Here is a 23,516-nt window from a genome sequence, read left to right on the forward strand (position 1 = left end):
ATTTTCCTATCTGTAATGGGAGTAATACTGATATCTCTTACGGCAGAGGCACAACTGCTACTTCAGTTTGTAGGACACTTTGAGATGGTCAAAGCACATCTCAACAAAAGTACAAAGTGCTACTGGTGTTTCTAAAGTGTGTGATGCATGCCCTAAACTAACCCTTTCTGACCCGACACTTTGCACGTCTGGTCCCTTATCATGTCTCTACTATAAAATAAGCTGCGTTTTGGGTGAACTGTTTATTAAATACACAACTTTAAAATAAAAAAAAGACTTCTGAAAGAGTCTGCTTGTTTTTAAATCACTGCATATTGCAGATTTGGGCTAATCTGGGAACACCAAATGTATGGCCACAAGCAGAGCTCACGGAAGACTCTCCGACCTTTCTATAGGTATGCATCATGTTTAGTGCAATACAGCCCAGATCCTTTGTGTTTCCAAAGGCCAAGAAGCTGTGTAAGGTCTGTTGTCATAAAAACTACTCGTAGATCATGACAAAGCATGAACGAGTGGGTTACATAACTGACAAGCTAGTCACATCTTGGTAGACATAAAAACATTTATTTTCTTGTCACCTAGCAATGTGACAACGGATTATACCTGCTTCTTTCAAGCCTTGCTGCAAAATGTGCTTTGTCTGTGGATGTTCTTCCAGCAACAAAGGGTGCACTGTAGAGGGGCACGTGGCTCTGGATTCCTACCGTGAGGCCCTGACTCTGAGGCTGCAGATTGCCGCTGTCAGCGACACAGCTTGCTTAAGGTATACCCACCTCCCTTCACAGCCCAGCCTGTGCATTCCCACGTACCGCTGAACCTGACCTCCACCATGCTTTCTCTTCTGCATCAGTGTAGCAAAGCAAGAGGATCTCCAGCACAAAGCAGGTTAACTGGTCAAGTCCGGGATGGGTGTATTGGAGCAGGTCCTCAGTGCTGTCCCCTCTTCAGCACCAGCGGGTGCCATGCAGCATGCAGTGCTCCTCATCACTGACACGGCAGTGGCTGGGGAGCGTTTCCACGCCGGTCCTGGGCATAGGGTCCGATTCCCCCTCTCCCGCAGACGTGACTGCATTTACACTAGGTCTTTTGGACGTACAGAAAATGTGTATCATATTCCTAGCAGACACTACTGAAGCAGGAAATGCCTTAAATATATATCTGGCTCGCACCACGCAATACCAGAGCCATGGTCATCTGCAGCATGCTGAGATACGCATGTCCTCTGCTCATCCAGAACTGCTCCACGTTGTCTGTGCACATTACAGCTCAGCCTCTCTGGGGAACGCTGTGTTTGCTGTTACATTTGCACACCAGCCAGCGCTTTGCTTTCTGGTCTATGAATGGTGTATCCAGAAATTGGCTGCTATGCTGGTACGATTCAGAGAGGATAATGCCGTCCTTTTCCCTGCTGTTTATTGTTTACCAGAGGTGCCTAATTTCTGACAAACAAAAGAGATGGATTCTGGGCAATTTAGCAATAATCAAGAGCAGGATGAGCAGGATGGCTTTACAATATGTACAGCACTCTGTGTAGGGCTCAACAAAAGCCTGCAATACTGGGCAGCTTGCTGATACCAGGCCCTTAACACTGCTGCATTAAAGATAATAGCAACAAACCTTGTCTGCCCTGCAAATCGCAGTCAGAAAGCATAGAAACCTCCAAACTAGCAACAGAACAACCGAATGGGAAGCCTATGACATTAAATACATGAAAGGGAAGCCTTGGGACTATGAGAAGGAACTGAATACGTTCAGCACAGAATGGGTACTCCTCAGGGGACTATTTAAAAACCATTGACTAGTTTTGCCTACTAGCATAGCTCTGTCAAAGTCAACAGAGACATCAAAAGTTTGTGCAGATGAAGTTTACTCAGGTACAGAAGAGCAGAGCAAGACCTTCCACTCTGATCAATCGTCTGGCTCTGCCCCTTGGTGCAGGAATCCTTCAGAGATCCTTTGGGGTTTCTTTTGTCATTTGATGGGCTTGCCACTGCCATATGAAATCACGTGAGTGGAGCTGTACGACTGAGGCAGAGCGGTAATACTAGGCACAGTCAGGATGTGTGTGGCAGGGTTTATTTCATGCCAGAGCCATAACACGTGGCACACCTCCTACCTGCAGCACAGCCCCAGGTTCTCATGCTCCAGGACCCAGGTGGAGAACCCGGATGGTCTATCCCTCAGCTGCATTACACATGCAGAGCTCAGGACTGCGAACTGCACTGCCCTGCGTGATGCCTGAGATACAGACTGGGCTGCTATTACTTACCACAGCACATAAGGCATGCTGGCACTCCCTCTGCGTGCCTCCTTCCCTCCACCAGCCTCCTCTGCTCCCGTCCTGTGGTGTCCCCCATCCCTCCCTCCTTACAGATAGCTGCCCCTCAGCCCCCAAACCTGGCTGGAGCAGTGATGTGGACAGGGCTGTCAGCGTAATGCAGAGGAACGGTGGCAAGAAAGAGAAAAGGCTACAATAAGGTAAATACTCTGCACCCTCCAGCCCTTTACTGTTGGGCCATAAGCTAAACTGTTTCAGCTAATTCGTCTTAGTCCTAGATGCAGGGTGTGTGAAGGCATAGCCTGAACACGGCAGAGAAACCTCTAATATATAGTCTGCACCGGCATAATGCTAGTTGTGTGGGTAGAGTTCATTGAGCAAATGTAGATGTTTAAACTCTAGGTGTCCATTTGTGAGTTACTCACTTTAGGATGCCGTTTTAAGTCAGAGAGAAACAGGCACTTTTGGCATATGATAGAAATTTACACCCAGTTGAGCTAAATTGTGCCTTGTAAACTCCTGCTGCTCCCCGCTGACAATACAGGGAGTCAGGCACAGCTAGCTCACAGGTAAATGTCTGTAAGACACATGTCAAATGATGGGTGAGATAAATCACATTTTGTACGGCTTTGTTTTGACACAGGGATGCTACACACTGTGGGGCTGCTAGGAGCGGGGCTTCGTAGGGTGCCTGGTGCGGCACGCTCTGGCATGTACCGCAGAGGCCAGGGAGCCAGATTCAGAGGAGGAACAGAGAGACGCAGTGACAGACACAGCAAAACCCTTTGGGAACGTGGCTGCTGAAGCAACCATGACTTCATTAGACTTGCTCAAGATGCCCTCTAGCCTAGACCTTTCACCTCATTTAATGGTTTCTTGGCCCCAATCCCTTATAATTCTGAAATGAAAAAAAATCTTTTGACTCCTGTTTTCAAGCGAGGGCTGTTTGATTTGGAACACCGCAATTGAAGTCTGTGCTACTGATTGATTTCAGGTTTATTATATTTTCACCTTTGAAACATGCTACAGTAAAAAAAAAAAAATCTGTACACTTTGTCGTTTTTCATGTAACCTCCTCTCCCCCCCTTTTTTTTTTCAATCTTAGCAAATGCTCAGTCTTTTCCACTTCAATAGCTTGAAATCCTCCCCTGGGAGCCCTAAGCTTTTTAAATATTTTTAGGTTGCCAGATTTCTTATGTTCTCTCTCCAGGAAGCCAATTTTGTTTCTAAGCTCTTGAGAGTAGTCCAGCTTCATCTTTTGCGCACTCACTGCATCACAATAAAATGCTGCCTAATTGCTGCCTCAGCTGAGTCCCAAAGGTGCTGGAGTTTGTCTCTAGGCTACAGTTGTGGACAATAAACTCTTCTCAGACTGGAGTTAAGCCTTTTTATTATTTAAATCTGAGTCATGTAAAATTAGTTTACTAGCAAGTAACCCACAAAGATCTAGTATGGAAAGAAACTCCCACATACTGTTTTCCAACACGATGAGAGAATGATCAGATATAAAGATTTTCAAGCAGCTCGTAATACAAGATGTAACAGAAAGACCAACATTTAATTCAGCCAACATGAGAATGTTTCTGTGAGCCTAGGAGTTACTCTCCGACCTCGGCTGTTTGGTGTTCTTTAGCTTCAAATTGAAACTGGCGGTATGAAAAACTCTTTTTTCCTCTAGCTTATCCATAACCTGAAATACCTATGAAAGAGGAAAGGCAGCTCCAGATAACAAATGCCAGATGAGCAAGAGCTTTCTGTTCTCAGTCTAGCACAACAGCCAGAGGATTCAGTGAGCATTTTTCCTAGAAAATCATGAAAAATATAGTAAGACTGGGTGGCCGCACCTCCATCAAGCTTCAGAAGACCCCTGCAGCAAGGAACAAATGGACAATACAGGGAGCGAGAATGAACAAATACTCTTTTTCTCACCAGGACCATATTCAGCCATCCTTAATAGCGGAAGACGACATCCGTACACTGCATACACAGGCATTTTCTCCCTTCATGTTCCTTTTTTCAATTTGTATTTTAAAGTGCTTATATTTCTGTTGTAAAATATGGCTTCTGATGATAGTGCATACTCCACAGACATTATAGTAGATAGACTTACTATCATTTTTTGAGACTCTAATTCCTTAAGACAACACTTGATTTGGGTGCATTTGGTGCTGTGTGCCCAAATCCCCAGTCCTAATGAGGCAAAAATGAAGCTGGAAGAGATCTCTAGATTTTCTCAAAACGGTTAGACTGCCCTTTTATTAGAAAAGGTCAGACGTGATAGCAGAGACCTGACACAGTCTTTGCAGTGGTGTTGGCAGCACACCTGCAACCTGGGACAGTCGTGAGTGAGGATAGCACATGTCGACGTCAGGGCAAGCCGATTCAAAGGGCTCTTCGTTCGGCTCCTTTCGTCAGCACAGAGTGCGTGCATAACAGGCAGATGGATCCATCTGCAGTAACTGCAAGGAGACTGTTAACCACACACCATACACTCACTGTGCAGAGACCCCTCCTGTTGCTGGGGTCTCTCATTCCTCATTTAGATTTGTCTTGATCACGTCTTGAGAACATAATGGCAGACACGGCGTGGACCACAGAACCTTCATTACTAACGGTCACGCATAAGACAGGAAGGATGCGCAGGTCTGAAGTCGATTTGGCAGGCAGCAGTTAGAAAAGCTAGGACGCAATTTCAGCCTTATTCAGATCAATGGGAATTTTGCCACTGATGTCAGTGGGATGAAGACTTCGCTCCACATGTCTGCCTGTAATCTGAGAACATGTATTCTGCAAGTCCTGGAGACTCAGTGAAAACGGGACCCCACAGAGTTCATCTTAGATTCACTGTTTGAAATAAAACTACATGGATTCTTTGTGCCCTTTTTAGTTATCTGTAAAACAAGTATGATAATGCTTTGAGTGCTAAACAATACAGGGTGTGTAGGAAGACATAGTATCTTTTATTAGGCCAACTGAAATAGTTGGGGAAAAACAGACAAGCTTTCAGGCTTGTCTGAAATGCTTTGAGATGCTCTGATGAAAGGTGTTCGAGCTGTGCAAGGGATCATTAAATTACATTCCTCCTCTCTCTGGAAATCATTTAGTGATATTTCAAAGGAAAGATGCTGTACAGAAATAACTGATTTCTATTGCAAGTGCTGTCTGGAGCTAAATATCTTCCTTCCTCTCTCTTTATGAACTAATCTAAAGAAAAATATGTTTTAAATTAACATGTTAAGAATAATTTTGTGGTGCAATGTATAGTCCTGTGAAATGTTCTGTGTTAAGGGTAACTCACAAGATCCTTAAGCATATTTCAGCACATACAAACAAAATGGCTGGATTTCTGTTTAATGCTTTGCGGAAATTATGAAGGTAATTTCCTTCATAAATCCTGTAAAGAAATTAGAAAGTGTGGAAGCTCTGTGAACACAGCTAGTGAAAAAAAAAGGCAGATACGAGTCAAAAACTACATTACACTTGTAAACACTGCCTAACAAGCCCCCAAATTTTCACCACTGAGTGTGGACATCATGCCTTTGAAAGCTGTGAACTAGTTAGTGTCCATAAAAGAGTGACAGAAACAACCAAACACTTAACCCCCTCCTCTCCCCAATTTACTGGGAAGGACAGAATGAACTGGGAGTGCTCACCTGAAGTTAGCTTAGGGGTGACAGACTAACAGCGTTATGGTATTGCAGCTGTGAGTGCAGCAAGATACATCAGTGCCATCATGGAGTCAGTGGACCACTGAGGTTACTGGGGCCATGAAGGGGCAGGTGAGGGAAGGTTTAACTGTACGTAAATCCTAGTAGTACCACTTTACTAGTACTTCAGTTCAGTGTCAAGACACAAATGATGTCAAGAACAGAGAAAACTGGGGGGGGATCTTTAAATATGTACAAAGTAGTTGCAAAGAAGAATGAAATAAACTGTTGTTTGTGCCTATTAGAACAATGAGCAATGGGGATAAATTGCAGCAAAGGAGATTTACATTAAACCACTAGACAACTGTCCGGGATTAAGGAAAATTAAGCATTGGTACAGACTGCCTCGAGAAATGGTGGAACTTTCATCACTGGAATGTGTCAAAAATTGCTTAAATAAACATCAAAAGTTTCACTACTGATGATCATTCACTGAAGCGGAGAACAGACTTGGAGGTTCGTCTGAGAAAGGTTACAATGTGTGACCAGGTTTTCCTGGATGTATTCTCTTTTTTCGCCCTGGAAGATGTTGCTGTTTGTGTGAGATTTTGAGATGCATTCCTCTGAAAATATTTGTCTAAGACCACAGGGGCCATTTGTCTTCTGAAGTGCCTGTTCCTCTCCGCTGATCACAGATGCAGCCACAGATGACTGGCTTGGTGTGGACACCTACTTACTGAATCCATAAAGTCAGATGAAACGATTCCCATCCTTAATGACAAACTGTGTCCTTTCTAATATATTCCTAGATGTAACACTCAAATCTCCATTATTCATTCTGACTATAATTACTTGTGCACGTATGAGGTGGCACCCATAACACATAATCATAACATTATTTATTGTCCTGTATTAGTAATTTTATCACATTATACTTAGATGCCATATGGTGCAATGAAGAATGTAATGAAGGTTTCCTGTGCAATGGATGGAAAGCTTCTACACAACAATTAATATAATCTATTCCACTTTTGCATGCCATTCCTACTGAGAATATCACTGAAGTGTATGGTATCTCAGGAAGGAGAATTTTATTTTTAGATCTAAGAGCCAGCCAAAGCTCTGCTGAGTTGCAGGTAGAGCTACTAACTAGGAATGTAAGCGGCTTTATTTCAGCAGTATGTATGAAACACTAAGGTGCTTCTGATCTATGATATTAACCACTTCTGTTTTCAAAGTCTGTATACAATTAACATAAGTACTCAAATAATCTGTATGAATTTATGTGTTCATATTGTACTCATTCCACCACAGGACTACAACTGGGCACTTAAGACATGTCTACACTATGTCCTACACTGAGGTCAAGGGAACAAGCCTGAGCACCCAGTTGTCCCCTCTGCTTAATTGTTAGCTCTCTCTTGGGGACCCGTTTAGGTACATCCCATGCATTCAAGATAAGGCACAGACCTTGGGTAGTTCACTCTCGGGATTCTCCCCAAATGGCACTAAGGCCAAGAGCATTATATTTGGCTCCCTCAGACCCATGTTAGTCTTTCAACACTATTCCCACAGGCTCTGCACTCTTGCAAGTGCAGAGGGGGCACACCACAAGGAGCACGTATGAGATCCAGAGTACAGGGCTACGTGGCGTGGACAGAGCAGTCTGTAGTAGCCCTAAGCAGCTTGGGTGTGAGCCAGCGTGCACCACTGAGCCTTGGGATGGAAAATTGTTCCCTCTCTTGTGTGGATACACTCTTTGGAGCCACTTGCAAATAATGGCACAGGGAGTCCGCCCATATCAGCCAGCACTGCACTGAGCAGTGTGCTGGAGGCTGCTTTCGTAACGTAGAAAGGTCCCAAGGACTGTCTGAGTAGGAGGGGGATTTTTTTGGTATCTCAGCAAAACAGAAACCCAGAATACAAATGGCAAAGGTGACCAGGAGAAACAGCACAGGATCACCTTCCCCATCTTGAGAAAGCTGTAGACTACTATTCTGCTGTGCTTTTGGAACAATTTTTTTTTAATAACCTTTGTTCTTCTTTTGTAACCTGCAATTATGGAAACCCTAATCTTATACCTTCTTATGCACAAGTACCCTCATCATACATGTACTTCTCCACTGTAAAAGGATGTGAAGAGTTAAGGCTCTGTACTGGTTCTGGCTGGGACAGTTATATTTCTTCACAGTGCTAGTATGGGGCTATGTTTCGGATTTGTGCTGGAAACAGTGTTGATAACACAGGGATGTTTTCGTTATTGCTGAGCAGTGCTTACACAGAGTCAAGGCCTTTTCTGCTTCTCACCCCACCCCACCAGTGAGTGGGCTGGGGGTGCACAAGAAGCTCGGAGGGGACAGAGCTGGGACAGCTGACCCCAACTGACCAAAGGGCTATCCCATACCATATGGCGTCATGCTCAGCATATAAAGCTGGGGGAAGGAGGAGGAAGGGGGGGACGTTCGGAATGATGGCGTTTGTCTTCCCAAGTAACCGTTACGTGTGATGGAGCCCTGCTTTCCTGGAGATGGCTGAACACCTGCCTGCCGAGGGGAAGGAGTGAATTAATTCCTTGTTTTGATTTGCTTGCTTTTGCTTTACCTATTAAACTGTCTTTATCTCAACTCCGAGTTTTCACACTTTTACCCTTCTGATTCTCCCCCCCATCCCACTGCACTGGACGGGGAGTGAGCAAGTGGCTGGGGGGGGCTGAGCTGCCTGCTGGGGTTAAACAATATTTTGTGTATGATTTTTTAAAAACAATTTTTTAAACAATGAGCCTGAAGTTACAGGCTCATTTTGTAACTTAATTACATTTAAAAATGCATGAAGCATGAAAATTAAACACAACACTTCTCCCCTCCCCCCCCCCTTTTTTAAAGGTGATATGAAAAATTATTTGAATGAGGAAATGCACACAAGGAGACAACAGCATATATAGGTTTGGCTCCAGGTTAGCATATAGACGTTTAGCTTCAGTTATGCTTCCTTGTGGATTTTAGCTTCTTCCTTACTCAATTCTTTAGGAATGTTTTCATTCTTACTTTCATGGAGAAGGACCAGAAAGAGGTGAGTACTTCATCTAAAAGAAGCAATTAGCCAGGTCAAGCTATGGAAGGTCACAGATAAATACATTTAAACAATCTCTTCACAGGTTATTAAGAAGCCTACCTGATGACTACTGAATTTTAAAAAGCAGCACAAGATGCCGTGTAAAAATTAATAACTATTAAAAACTATTAACAGTTCTCTTACCTCATTGGGTTTGTGGCCAGGATTCCTAATACACGCTTGTTTTAAAAGAATACTGTTTTAAAACAGGATGGTTAATTCTGTAACAACATGAAATATCTTAACTGCCAGAGACTGGAAAAGTGTCCTACTGGTGGTCACTAGTGGCACCAAATCTCTCTGAACTGGAATGGCTTTTAATGATCAGAAAATGAAGTTTTAGTCCATCACGTGCGCAGCTGAGTGTGAGTGGTTTTAGAGGTTAGTACACAAGGCAACTGAACCTAGCTTGTTGTAGTCTGCATTTCTCTATGTACAAGGAGCAGCTGCATAGCCTGTGGGTGAGATTCAGCTGGCCAAATGCAGATACTTCATATCTAATATTAATATCTCATACAGTTCATATGAAGCACCATCTAAAATGCCAGATTTTCCAATGATTTTGAAAAGAATCTAAGGCAACTAGCTCATCTGCAGATATCTGCACTGTTAACCATTAAAGTCAGGTAAATTGCATCCAGTGTGTCCATTGAAACATTAGCAGCTCTTGGTGCGGAACTTCTTAAGCTACTCAAACTTGATTGCATTTGCTCTACGTTAGTGGCAACACCATGCTTTTAGGCTTATTTATAAAGTTTAGCATACCTTTTCATGGTACATCTGTAAATCCTTTAAGTTATTTTGTTTAAATTATGATCATTTTTAGGTGGATAACAGAGATATAAGGCTAGATTATCTCTTTCTTACAGTGATGCAAACCATAATAAACTTCCATGATATCTGTGAAACTGTAATGGTATAAATATCATGTACTTGAACAGAACAATGCTTAGATACAAGACTCAATCTCCTTAACTTACATCCCGAAGTTGAATGTATCTTTTTCTTGGTGGCACACTTGGCAAACAGCTCCCTGAGTTCAACAACTCACTTCCGTCTCTTGCTAAAGCTCATCACTTCCTCAGGCATGCAGGTTTAACTGTTTACAAGGTCATGCGATAAACCAGATCAGAGACGCGATCCAGGTTAACAGTAACACCTTCTTCCTCAGGGTTCCTTTTAACCCAGATGATTTCACCAACCTAGTTGACAGTGCCACCACATCAACAGCTGTGCTAGTACAAGCGACAGAGTGATACTCAAAAGCAGAGGGCAAGAACAAGTGTTGAGGGGTGGAGACCAGTTAAGTCAGTTTTGTTGCCAAGGAAAAGATGCAAAGAATAGCACAGAATGGCATTCAAAGTTGAAGAGGCTCCTCCAGATGATAATTCAGAGCAGAAGCCTAACTAAGATAGTCGGAATTGCTCTCTGGAGGAGCCTCTCTCACTCCTTCAACTATGCAAGGCATCCAGGGAGACAAGCCTCCTAATTTAGGCATCTAAGCTAGACAGTCAAACGTAGGCAGTGAATATTCCCCCCAAGAATGTGAATGTGATGTTATAATAATTTAAAATATGTTTAACCAAAGCTGTGATACCAATGTCTGTTCTTTTACAAGATAACTGTTCTTTGTGCCACTGACCCTCTACTGACACAATCATGTTTCTCATTTATTAGATAAATGAACATCAACAAAATGCACATCGTCCAAATACAGTCCAAATTTTGAAGTTAAAAAAAGATTCCCAATTTTACTCTCAAAATATGAACCAGATTAAGTTGTTCACATGGAAACCACTGCATGTTCCCTATAGTAATCACATTAGGGGACCAGAAAGGGAAAAGAGGTTCTTCATAACGTTCACCAGCATGTCTTATTTAACTTTATTGCTCTCCTTAAACGTTTTTTTTTAAGTTTTCAGTTAGGAACTTTGGCTAAACTTTCATCTGTAATTACATCTTGCCATTTACTACATTGCTCTTACCTACTCAGAACTTTTTACACATTCCGTGATGGGTATTTAAGAAGTTATTGATAAATGACAGAAGTTGCTCTTCCAATGCAGATGCATGGCCTCCGGTATGCTTACCTCCTGCACTCCTGCCCTGTAGAATCTTGATAGAGGCACACACCAGAACACAAATTTTCAGTGCATCCTTCTCCAACATAACTTTCAACCTTCATTGCCGTTGATCACAGCACTATTGAAAGGACTGTTTGAGACAGTCCTGGAAAGGATTACCAATACATTAAAGAATGCTCTTTAAATGTAGCTATCTTCTGTTCTGGATGAATGTGTTTACATGAGTGGATTGTTAAAGCCAATTCATCTTCTAATATCTCATACTGCAGAACTGGAACTAACATGCCTAAGAAATCAAAAATGCTGGGCAAGCCATTAATATATATTAGACTGTGCTTTGTTTATTTTAGTGGTTTGGGCATCTAAACAGTGTGTGCAAAAAGCTGCCCAACAGCTCCCTTATTTGAAACTGCCACTTTTAAGTCAGAGAAATATCTACAGGGGAAGGAGAATAATATATACCAGCATGATTTAATGGCTGTGCCTCAGTGAATAGGCTCAACTGATGTAACTGGTTCAAACTATCAAAGCCTAGTATCCTATGGTTTTGTATCCATTTCCACTTAGCGCTCATCACTTCAATAAAACAGCTGCCTATGGGTCATACATGGTATTGCAACTGTGCACAGAAGTAGGTGCTGCAAGTAGCACTAAGCGTGGAGCTGTTGGTCATTTTTATGCATGCAGACTGGGCAGCTTGTCGCCAGATGAAATCTTTAACAGCTAAGTTCTGCCTACCTTGTGCTCAGCAGGGGCACAAGCTGAGCCCTTACTACTATGCTACTTACTACGAAACTAAAAGGAACTCGGTTACCATTAAGGCCTCCACCCTTTTGCAAATGTAGTTGAAATTGGCCAACGAGGTTCAAAACTACTGCAGTGGGACACAGTGTGCACTCCAGAAGTGTCACATCTGTAGCTAACCAGCCTAAAATTCCCATCCTACCATGAAATAGTTATACTGCCAGACATTTTTTTGCTTAATTGTGCATCACGGGAGATCTCCTCTCAGTTGTCAACCCTAGCAGACAGATTAAGGGAACTTTGCCACTTGATACTGTCTAGTGGTCTGCCACAGGACTGAGATGATGTGAATAAACTTTTCTTTCCCTGTCCTGGTTTTCACTTAACAGTTGCTGACATACACCTCCCTGAGCCTGACTGTACTTTCTCTGAGGTTTCTGTCCAAGTCTTCCTCTCTCTTTGTTTTGACTACTGTAAGCTACTTTCTTATTCCTTCTCCAAAAAGTAATGCTCCAACACATGCATAATGCTTCTGCATGTTAAGTATAAACAGAAAAGAAACACAATATCCTAGTTTATGTTAATTCTTCTAATTTCTGTCCACAGACTCAAAGCAGAACAACTGTTTTTTTCAACCTACTGTGGGCTTGCTTCAACCCATCTCAAAGATCTGTCTTCTTTTCTACTTGTATTTTCTAGTAATCTGGCATTAGCTTGTTCTTCATCATTTTAACCAACCTAGTCATAACTGCCACGACAGCTTTCTCTACGGCTCTAAGTCTGCTATCAGCACTGGAAAAAATTAAACACATTTAGGACACAGTCCACCTTGGTCAAAGCGGGAATTGGGAATTGTATTCCTGAATACCTATTTCTCTCTCTACCACGAAAAAACTTAGAGGAAAGCTAAGTCAGAGGCAAAGGTCTACAAGACAGACGTCTACATTTGACCAGATAAATACAAACACCTGTGTCCATTCTACTCTCACTTTCTGGCTTAACTGAAATCTCATTTGAAAATAAACTGCTTTCCCTTGAACTGTTCTCCATTAACAATTCACAGCATTTTCAGATGTACCTTGTGTGAAAGATCTTGACTAAATCCTTTTGTGTTGCCACTCCATCACAATTTCTCAAGGTTCAGACTCTGAGGTTCTTTCCTAGGAGAGAAATTGGTGGATGTGTCATACTAATAAATATCATACCATCAAAATATCTATGCAGAAGAACAATTACTATGTGTGTATGAAAATTAACAGTGTGTGTCTACTGATGCCTTGACTGAGTTGTGCATAACATTCCCTTCTGAGGGGAACAGAGGGCCCAATATGCTGACCAGACCCATCCCACAGGGAAGTCTGCTGTCTCCCTGGGGCCCGGGTTAGAGACGTTACTGGGAAACCTCCTGGTCTGGTACGGTCCTCTGATTATTACCCGCTATTGGTTATGCAGGTTGGCAATAATGAGGTCACGTAGAGAAGTCCAGAAGCGATCAAAAGGGACTTCAGGGCACTGGGGCGATTGGTTGAGGGATCAGGAGCACAGGCAGTGTTTTCCTCAATCCCATCAGTGGCAGGAAAGAACACTGAAAGGAACAGGGAAACTCACCTGCTCAACACGTGGCTCGGAAGCTGGTGCCATCGGTTAAACTTTGTTTTTTTTGATCATGGGGACGTTTACACGGCACCAGGCCTGCTGGCGACGGATGGAGTTCAGCTATCTCAAAGGGGGAAAAGGATTCTTGCTCATGAGTTGGCAGGGCTCATCAAGAAGGCTTTAAACTAGGTTTGAAGGGGGAAGGGGATGTAACCAGGCTCACTAGAGAGGAGCCTAAGGGTGGCATGCCAATGTTGGGAGTGAAAACAATAGCCCAGCTCAAGTGCATCTACACCAATGCACGTGGCATGGGCAACAAACAGGAGGAGCTGGAAGCCATTGTGCAGCAGGATAGCTATGACTTAGTCACCATCACAGAAACATGGTGGGATGACTCTCATGACTGGAGTGCTGCAATGGATGGCTATAAGCTCTTCAGAAGGGACAGGCAAGGAAGGAGAGGCGCTGAGGTGGCTCTGTATGCTAGGGAGTGTTTCAATTGTGTAGAACTCAGTGATTGTGATTATAAGGTTGAGTGCTTATGGGCTAACGATGAGGGGGAAGGCCGACAAGGCAGATATCCTGCTGGGTGTCTGTTACAGACCACCCATCCAGGATGAAGAGGCAGATGAAGGATTCTAAAAGCAGCTGGCAAGAGTCTCACAATTGCTAGCCCTTGTTCTCGTGCGGGACTTCAACTTACCAGATGTCTGCTGGAAATACAACACAGCAGAGAGGAAACAGTCTAGGAAGTTCCTGGAATGTGTGGAAGATAACTTCCTGACACAGCTGGGAAGTGAGCCTACCAGGGGAGGTGCCTCGCTTGACCTGCTGTTTACAAACAGAGAACGACTGGTGGGAGATGTGGTGGTTGGAGGCCATCTTGGGCTTAGCAACCATGATATGATAGAGTTCTCAATTAGTGGCGAAGTAAGGAGGGGGGTGAGCAAGACCACTACCATGGACTTCTGGAGGGCAGACTTTGACCTATTCAGGACATGGGTTGAGAGAGTCCCTAGGGAGGCAGTCCTGAAGGGCAAAGGGGTCCGTCCAGGAAGGCTGGGCATTCTTCAAGAAGGAAGTCTTAAAGGCACAGGAGCAGGCGTCCCCATGTGCCGTAAGATGAACCGGCAGGGAAGACGACCAGCCTTGCTGAACAGGGAGGTTTTGCTGGGACTCAGGAAAAAAAAGAGAGCTTGCCACTTTTGGAAGAAGGGGCAGGCAACTCAAGAAGAGTACAGGGATCTCGTCAAGTCATCCAGAGAGAAATTAGAAAGGCAAAAGCCCAGCTAGAACTCAATTTGGCCACTGTTGTAAGAAATAATAAAAAATGTTTTTACAAATACATTAACAACAAAAAGAGAGCCAAGGAGAATCTCCCTCCTTTATTGGATGCGGGGGGGGAACATTGCCACCAAGGATGAGGAAAAGGCTGATGTACTTAATGCCTTCTTTGCTTCAGTCTTTAATAGTCAGACCAGTTATGCCCAGGGTAGTCAGCCCTTGAGCTGGAAGACAGGGATGGGGAGCAAAATAAACCCCCCATAACCCAGGAGGAAGCAGTTAACAACCTGCTACGCCACTTGGACACTCACAAGTCTATGGGGCTGGATAGGATCCACCCGAGGGTACTGAGGGAGCTGGCAGAGGAGCTTGCCAAGCCACTCTCCATCATTTATCAGCAGTCCTGGTTAACACGGGAGGTCCCAGACGACTGGAGGCTTGCCAATGTGACACCCATCTACAAGAAGGGCCAGAAGGAGGATCCGGGGAACTACAGGCCTGTCAGCCTGACCTCGGTACCGGGGAAAATTATGGAGCAGTTCATCTTGAGTGCACTCAACAAACATGTGCAGGCCAACCAGGGGATCAGGCCCAGCCAGCATGGGTTCATGAAAGGCAGGTCCTGCTTGACCAACCTGATCTCCTTCTGTGACCAGGTGACCTGTCTAGTGGATGAGGGAAAGGCTGTAGATGTTATCTACCTGAACTTTAGTAAAGCCTTTGACACTATCTCCCACAGCATTCTCCTGGAGAGCTGGCGGCTCATGGCTTAGGCGGGTGTACTCTTTGCTGGGTAAAAAATTGGCTGGATGGCCAAGCCCAGACAGTTGTGGTGAAGGGAGTTAAATCCAGTTGGTGGCTGGTTACAAGTGGTGTTCCCCAGGGCTCTGTGTTAAGGCCAGTTCTGTTTAATATCTTTATCAATGATCTGGACGAGGGGATCAAGTGCACCCTCAGTAAGTTTGCAGAGGACACCAAGTTGTGCGGGAGTGTTGATCTGCTCGAGGGTAGGAAGGCTCTACAGAGGGACGTGGACAGGCTGGATCAATGGGCTGGGGCCAATTGTATGAGGTTCAACAAGGCCAAGTGCTGGGTCCTGCACTTGGGTCACAACAACCCCATGCAACGCTACAGGCTTGGGGAAGAGTGGCTGGAAAGCTGCCTGGCGGAAAAGGACCTGGGGGTGTTGGTTGACAGCCGGCTGAGTATGAGCCGGCAGTGTGCCCAGGTGGCCAAGAAGGCCAATGGCATCCTGGCTTGTATCAGAAATAGTGTGGCCAGCAGGAGTAGGGAAGTGATCGTCCCCTGTACTCAGCACTGGTGAGGCTGCACCTCGAATCCTGTGTTCAGTGTTGGGCCCCTCACTACAAGAGAGACCTTGAGGTGCTGGAGCGTGTCCAGAGAAGGGCAACGAAGCTGGTGAAGGGTCTGGAGCACAAGTCTTGTGAGGAGCAGCTGAGGGAGCTGGGGTTGTTTAGCCTGGAGAAAAGGAGGCTGAGGGGAGACCTTATTGCTCTCTACAACTACCTGAAAGGAGGCTGTAGCGAGGTGGGGGTCGGTCTCTTCTCCCAAGTAACAAGCGATAGGATGAGAGGAAATGGCCTCAAGTTGTGTCAGGAGAGGTTTAGATTGGATGTTAGGAAAAATTTCTTTACTGAAAGGGTGGTGAAGCATTGGAATAGGCTGCCCCAAGAGGTGGTGGAGTCACCATCCCTGGAGGAGTTAAAAAAACATGTAGATGTGGCACTTCGGGACATGGTTTAGTAGGCATGGAGGTGTTGGGTTGACGGTTGGACTAGATGACCTTAGAGGTCTTTTCCAACCTTAATAATTCTGTGATTCTATAACTTCCCTTGGAAGGTTAATGCCCATGAATATGTACCATGCACCTTCTTTTCCCTATTGCTTCCCTGTTGTTTTTCACCTTCCATTATTACAGCATTTCTGAAAGTAGCCTGTAAGACCTTTGGTAAAGAGTTATGTTTGCATGTGAGCATTAAAGATTATTATGAAGGCACAATAATTCCTGTAGTCTAGTTAAATGTAATTGCAAGGGGAAGGGAAGACAAAAGCAAAGGGCAGTTCATAATTCATAGACATCTCGTACGTTTTCAACCTTCTCCTGCAGAACTTTGTGTGTGGGAGGAGGTTACAAATGAAGCTCTCTGCTACTTTGTGCTAAAAGCCTGTGCCAGCCATCTGAGTTAGACACAGTCTATGGAATTTATGTAATGATAACCAAATCAATTCAGAAACCAGTTTTGTTAATCTGACACAGACCCTGTGAGTGGATAGCTTTAAACTTATCTGACAGCGTCTGCAATTACTCTAGCTGAAGAGACACTTTTGAACCAAATCAAATGTTCACGGCAAAAGAGTTACATTAATTTATATCAGCTTCTGATTGAACTGACTAGAATAAATCAGAGAGAAAGGGCACACAATCAGCTCTGCTGGCAGATTCGCAGATTGCTGGAAAGGGGCATGATAAGTCTCTGGGGTCTGGCTGTGAGTAATGCTCTCCTCCACCAACACAGCTGGAGCCTGCCTAACCACAGCCTCCGACACCCACCAACATCATGTCTTATCCAGAACTGCTAGGTTTATAGACTCTATCGAAAAATAAAAAGATGTAAGCCATGAGAATATACTCATAGTAGAACAAGCTTCAGTGGCTTAAGGTGTCAGACCTCCTCCCAGCAATTTCTTACCTTCTCTTTGCCCGAGATTACTGCCTCACAGCAGAGTTGGTGGAATGAAACACTAGTCCCAGCTACTTCAATACAAGGTCCAGCAAATTGCTTAAACTGCTGATAAAGATGACTTTGATGTCACATTTTGTATTAAAATGAATTAGAAACATTAGTGTTTTCCAATCCAGGGACTGTTGTGGAGGCAGGAAACTTCAGTAAGGAGGCAGAATAGATAGTCAGGGAAGCTGTATTTTTTTGCATCACTCCAGCCAGATTTGCTGGAGTTTGTCTGACTGCGGCAATAGGAAAGGCTATGAAATTTCACACTCATGGCTACCATTCTTTTGCCTTTTTTAACAAGTTTATGAACTTCTGATTGTCTGGCTGGCCTAGATGACCTCCTGAGGTCCCTTCAAACCTGGATTATCCTATGATCCTTACATATACCTAGCGTGCAGGGCTAGGAACCTGGAGATGTGGTTCTCTTCCTGCCGACTCGGTCACTTAGCAGATCTCGTCAAACTGTGTAGACCAATGCTTACCCAACTTTCCCTCTGAGGGGTCCAACTAGGGTGACACTGGTATTGCTCTGATGTTGAGCAACTACTTTTCAAAGGGAGGTCAGCGGTAGTATGGGTACCCTCTGCCACTAGGAAGCAGCTCCACTCAACACAAGCATTACTAAAAAAAGGGATGGGGAAAAAGAATCCCAAACCAAACAAACAGAGATTATGACTAAACAACCAACTTTCTGTGTGTCACAATTTCCTATCTGGGGGATACGATACTCAGACAAAGCAGCTAATGCGTTGCCTAATGTGATAAGAGGTATATAGTCTTGTGGGAAGGGATATTATGGCAGTGTTGGGAGCGGGCTGCTTATGATCTGCTCTCCCCAAGAAGTGTTGAGCTCTGTAAGGTCTGCACAGCATCTATGTTTTTGGGAATGTGAAAAACCAGCAGGAATTGATGTCATGGGCAGGCAAGTTTGAAGAAATCTGGAAAAAGGGGAAGACAGAGTTGCAGCTGTTATGAATTCATCACGATTTTGGCCCCAGTTCTAAAATACTCACAAAGGCATAAGAATCTCCACATGATTTTGAGGGAAGCAAGATCTGTAGATGTAAGAGTGACACATTCATACATGCTGTGTTGTTTAAGAGGCATACTGAGCTTTTAGTTTCAATCCCTGCTCTTTCACTTATGTCAGTTAACATTTCTGAGAACCTTATTGTGAGATACAACCTCATGCTGCTACCTTAAGGTAACTACAATTGACATTTTCTGGAGAAATCATGTGTCATTATTGGGAGTGATCACAAGATCATCATCAGTGGGACCCTCTCAGAGCTCTCATGAAGGCAGTTCCAGCAGTAAGGACTCACTGCAGTGGTGCAGCTGCATGCAGAAACGCAGCTCAGATCCACCGGGATCTCAGTGAACTGCTCCTGCCTCTGCATCTCCTCTGCTTTCTTGTGCCTGCAGCAGCTCTGCAGGGTCAGCTAGTTCAGGAACTTGATCCAGCTGAAGTCTGGTAATTTTTTGGAGGGGCATAACTGGCTTTCCGCTGGATCAGATCCCAGGCTTGCCTTGCCAGATGGCAACATAAGCGTTATTGCCGTGTAAATAACAAACAGGAAAGCACAGCCACGATCAGAGAGGAAGGCAGGACTGCCCTTTTTGGTGGCAACACAGACATAGGCTGGCTTGCATTAACTGTGAAACGACATCATTACGGAGGTTTATAACCGCATTGCTCTCCTCACAGGAGACCAGGGTGTTCATATTAACTGTGAGATGCACGCTTCAGAAATGCTAGGTAACATTCACCCTCAACAGACGATACAAACTGGGTGGTGCCGTCCTGCGAGGCTGCCCGTGATCACCAGGTATCACTTTGGTCCAAAGAACAGGCAAATCCCCAAATCTGTTCCTTTACTTTATATAAAAGCAATGAAACCCGCTAGCAAAGACAGTGTCGAGTCCCCTTCTGCGTGCCCATACAAGACAACTGCACATTTTCCCTTTCCTAGCCACTCCTCTTTAGCTGAAGTGGAAACAGATGAGGTTTGCATTCTGAGTAAGCGTGTTCATCCACTAAATCCTAAATACAGATGCAGCGCAGCACACAGAGGACAGGAGGAAGCTGCACAGCCGGCACTCCGCAGCCAGCCGGGACCTCGGGGGTTTTGCTCTTGCGCTTGCAGCCTCCTCCCTCGCCAGGGACTGCGCCGCTTCAGCTCCCGCTCCTGCCGTAGCGGGCGGAAAGGGAGAGGCCGTCTGCCTGCCTCCAGTCGGGATGTTTAAGACAGAGATCTTCCACGGACTGCCAAAACGCAGGCTTGGCGGCCGCGGCGGGGGCAGGCGGCGGCCGCAGCCATCCCGAGCGATGCAGCGGGACTTTCCTTTGTCTTAAGCTCGCCGGGAAAACCCCACCCTTCCCCCCTGCCAGGGCAAGGCCGCGGACGCTCCAGAGAGGCCGCAGCCTGACCGCCCGCCCGCTCGTTCCGGAGCGGGGCCGGCACCGCCCGGGGCCCCGGCGGCCTCCCGGCGGGGGCGGGGTAGCGGGATGCCGCGCCGTCCCCTCCCCGCGCCCTGCCGCCGCCATGGCAACCACCCGTCGCCGCCGCGCGCGCGCACCCCCTCCCCCGCCCGTCCCCGTCCCCCCGCCCCGTGCCTCTCCCCCCTCCCCGGTCTGACAGAGCAGAAGGACTGCGCCCCCCGCCCCGCGCCGCTCCCGTCCGCGGACACGCACCCCGGCTCTCCCAGGTAACGGCAGGGCCCGGCTACAGGGCGGCCCCTCACGGCGCTGCCCGGGGCGGGCGGCGGCTCGGACCTCGGCCCAACGGCCGCCCTCCCGCCGCGGCGCCGCTGCCCGTCCCGCCGCGCTGAAGGAGGCGGCGGCGGCGGCGGAGGGGGGGGTAGCGGCGGGAGAGGCTGGCGGAGGGCAGCGCGGGGCCCCCCCTGCCGCGGAGCCTGCTGGGAAGTGTAGTGCCGCGCCCCCCGGTGGGTGCTGGGCGCTGAGGGGAGCGGCGGCGGGTGGGAACTACAAACCCCAGCGCGCTCGGCTGGGGGGGGGGGGGAGATGGGTGCTACGGCTTTGCCCCCGCAGAGGAGACCGCTGTGAGGAGGGGGGAGGTTCGCTCTGAATGAGGCGTTGAGGCGACTCGTTTCTGTGGAGCCTCCTCTGAGGGGATGATGGGGCCGGAGCGCTGTGGATGGGGGTCAAGGGTGGGGGGCTGGAGGGAGGGGCAGCGTGGAAGGGAGTGCGGTGTCTGAGGGGTTGGGCGCAGGGGCGGGTGCGGGGCGCACCGGAGGGTGAGTGCCTGCGGGAGGAGGAGGATGCTGGAGGAGAGGCGGGGTGCGATGGGAGGGGGGGGCTGTGGAACCACGGGAGGGGTATGCGGCAGGCCGGGCTCGGGGACGTGGGTGGGAGGGGTGTGCTGGTGGGCGGATGGCTGCAGAAGGGGAGGTGTGTTGCAGGATGAGTGAATGCAGGGGTGGGGGTGTATGGGAGAAACCCGGGTGGGTGGATGCAGTTAGGAGGTGCGTTGGGGGGAGGATGTGTTGGATGGCGTGCGGATGCAAGTGGAGGACTCTACTGGAGGCGGAGGGAAGAATGAATGCAAGGAAAGGGGCACATGGGAGCATAGGTAGATGGATGAAAGGGGAGAGATCTGCTGGAGGAGGAGCGGCTGAGCAGATGCAAGGGGAGGGCTGTGCAGAAGGCAGAGTAGCTTGGAGGCTGGGTAAAGGGATACGGAGGAGGCAACGGTCAAAGAGAGCTCCTAGGAGCTAGGGGCCCTAGAAAGTCTCTCCAGCCAGTTCACTTCATGGTTTGCGGTTTCATGTGTCCTACCACACTTAGGCTCTTGTTGAGCTTGTTGCACTAGGTGATCTTTATATGAACAGACACAGTGTTACTTTTTACAATAGTTTTGCTTCATTTCTATTGTGCCCACATTTCTGTCATTACGTCAGTATTGGCATTTGTCTCTTTTCCCTCTCCATTTCCTCTGATGACAATTCTAGTGTTATCCTTTATCTTGTATTCTCCAACAGGCACGGGGGGGGGAATAAAATTACAGTTCCTCTTCCATATCATATTTAAAATATACATATTTATGATCGGTATATTAGAGAGAGCTATTTTTTCTTCCTGAAAATCTGTATCTTAAAAGCATCAGTGCATCAGTACTCCCTTGTACATGAATATTGAACGTCTATTCCTAATACAGTTTCAGATGTCACAGGCATGGGTTTCTTGCCAATGGATGTTTGATTTTTATTGCAGTTGAAGGTTTTGGGGCGGTTTCTTTTTTTTCTTTCCCCCCGCTCCCATATCAGATACATCCTCGGCAGGCTTAGGCTTCTTGCAGCTCCTGATACTTACCAGACTGCAGAAGTGAACATTGCTGCTTGCAGAGTGCTTTGCTCTTGGAGTCTTGGGCTTTTGAGCAGGTAATGGAGAGGAATGGATCCTGCCCTGAGCTAATCACAATCTCAAGATAGTTAGGAAAGTAAATGGAAGACAAGGAAACAACAATAGGCCTTTATCTGGTTTACTGTGTAAATAATTGCAAAAAAGAAGCTGATTCTTCTGGGGATGAGCTGAGAAACCTGAAGACTTGATGTCTGTAGCACTAACAGCAATATGCATATAAATATGTATTTTAAAGAGTATATACTATTCTTTAGAACAATTTAAAAAAGCAGAATTCTAATTTAAAAAATACACATTCATAGTCCTAAAGAGCCAATTCTTTGAAATTCAGAGGGGAATTCAAAAGGTGGAAAAGTATCCAGGCCTAAATTCTGACCTTATGAGTCAGGGTTATAAACACATGTGTGAGTCCATTAAACCTGCAATTATTCATGGAAAGTTTATCTGGGTTGCAGATTGGCTGTGCTAGGAATGTAGCAGCACCAGAACTGAGTCTTTGTGGAGCTGGCTGTGGTCTGGCAGGGCTCGTGAGCTGCAGTGCTGTGGGAACCTGGATATGCTGTATCCAGGCCCAGGTGCAGAAGCAGTTTAACTGCCTTTCCTGGTACAGAGCCCGACCTAATAAACACTTTGAACCCAAGCTGACTCTGCACAGACCCATCTTGGGAATCTTTGGTGGCACGTTTGCTTTATCAGAAGTGCTTACACACGTGATGTGCAGAGAAGCAAGTGGCTCCACAAAGGGCCAGAGGGATTATTGATTTGGGCCAAGTTCTACTTTGTTGAGCTCTGGACAGGCCCTGCAGAATCCTTCAGGTATCTGAGCCCTGCATCCTGTCAGAGGAGGGACTGGCCACCTCAGGGCTGGTGCCACCTGAACACTGGCTTGGGTTTGGTGTGGTACTAATGCCAGAAGCCCTGGAGACCGTGCCGGAGAGGAGAGAGATGTGTGGAGCCAGCCTGGGTCCAGCATGGCTAAGATGTAGAAGAGGCTAGCAAGCCTCTCGCTGCCTAAACTGCATGTTTATGGAGCTACACTTCCTAGAATGCCCCATTGTGTTTGTGTTAGCTGTTCTCATTTCTTATCCAGCCTAGCTGATGAACACCTTGTTACCCTAAATAATAGAGGTGTGATTGTATGGACATGCCTGAAGCTGGTACATGAGGTGCTCTGGAGAAGAATACCTTTTTGTAGTCAGTTTTAGAAATAGCGCAGCAATCTCTGGTTCTACTCTTTCTAGTTCTTCAGAAAATTGTAGTTCAAAGGCTTTGCAAATGGCCATTTCATTCTCCGGGGTGCTTTCTGTTTGGTGCAATAGTATATTATCTCTAATTAAAACACTGACCAACTGTTTAGTGGTTTCTTATGTATTTGTGTTTACTGTTAACTTGTGGTGAATGTCCTTACTTCATTTGAAGATTTTTTTTTCACTTGCATTTAAAGTAACATTCAACTCTCTGTTTCAAGTTAGCTCTCAGAAGATTCCACACAAAAATAGTTTGAGGCCTTCGTACATGCTTCTTCTTCCCACTTCCATACACATTTCCCCATTAACTCCACGTCTGCTATTTCAAAACAGAGTTTCAGTGCAAAGAAGCCAAAAAACAGTTAACAGAAAGCAGTTAACTGAATTG

General features: G+C 46.0%; 1 protein-coding gene and 1 long non-coding RNA gene across 10 annotated transcripts in view; one reads left to right on the forward strand and one right to left on the reverse strand.

Moving 5' to 3' along the window:
- LOC140646453 (uncharacterized) overlaps window positions 1-20,401 on the reverse strand; it is a 62,940-nt gene extending 42,539 nt beyond the window's left edge. For 2 of the 4 annotated variants that reach the window (XR_012040439.1, XR_012040440.1), the window contains exons 1-2: window positions 20,193-20,401; window positions 12,943-13,024 (exon numbers count right to left, since the gene is read on the reverse strand). This is a non-coding gene — a long non-coding RNA (uncharacterized lncRNA). Of the gene's footprint in view, window positions 1-809; window positions 8,796-12,942; window positions 13,025-18,510; window positions 18,553-20,192 lie in introns of those variants that run through there. The other 2 variants (XR_012040441.1, XR_012040443.1) reach the window with 2 other exon arrangements.
- KATNAL1 (katanin catalytic subunit A1 like 1) overlaps window positions 19,594-23,516 on the forward strand; it is a 76,296-nt gene continuing 72,373 nt past the window's right edge. For 2 of the 6 annotated variants that reach the window (XM_072850412.1, XM_072850408.1), the window contains exon 1: window positions 19,594-20,206. The gene's annotated coding sequence lies outside the window, so the exon portion shown is untranslated. The remainder of the gene's footprint in view (window positions 20,207-23,516) is intronic. The other 4 variants (XR_012040437.1, XM_072850409.1, XM_072850411.1 and 1 more) reach the window with 3 other exon arrangements.

Source organism: Ciconia boyciana, chromosome 1, assembly GCF_034638445.1.
Source record: "Ciconia boyciana chromosome 1, ASM3463844v1, whole genome shotgun sequence".
In the NCBI taxonomy this organism is placed as follows: Eukaryota; Metazoa; Chordata; class Aves; order Ciconiiformes; family Ciconiidae; genus Ciconia; species Ciconia boyciana.